This window comes from Centruroides sculpturatus, unplaced genomic scaffold, assembly GCF_000671375.1.
Source record: "Centruroides sculpturatus isolate CEXI.00-Female unplaced genomic scaffold, Cexi_2.0 scaffold4371, whole genome shotgun sequence".
Lineage (NCBI taxonomy): Eukaryota > Metazoa > Arthropoda > Arachnida > Scorpiones > Buthidae > Centruroides > Centruroides sculpturatus.
The window spans coordinates 1-488 of record NW_019388556.1 but is presented as its reverse complement, the minus strand read 5'-3'; positions in this window follow the sequence as shown (position 1 = coordinate 488).

Sequence of the window (488 nt, the reverse complement as noted above, 5' to 3'; positions counted from 1 at the left end):
AAAAAAAAAAAGGTCAACAGGTGTAGCAGTCCAACCGACTCGTGGACTGTCCGGACGGTAGCACTGTCATTTAGACGCCTATGCACTGATCGAAAATAAACATACATGCATACACTGTAATTTACTATGTGGAGAACACTCATTTTATCTGTAAAGTTGATTGCAACGAATTGTGCAACAAATGAACTTGCCAAGACAGACTATAAAAAATTAATTTTCTATGTAATATTCTTAATTGCAAAGAAGCCAAATCTGGCAATGTTGCTCAGAACTGACTAAAGCGCCACTTGTAATCGTCCAATGCGCCAAGTTTGGCGCATGCGCCAGGGTTTGGCCACCCCTGCACTAGATATTTCGATTACGTGAATAACGAGTAGATTTATAACTTAACCCAACTGATAAGAATTTACTATGTTTTTACGATAGTTCCGTATAGTTGACAGGAGTTTTAAAAAATCCATTAAAATATTTGATATATTTATTCCGCT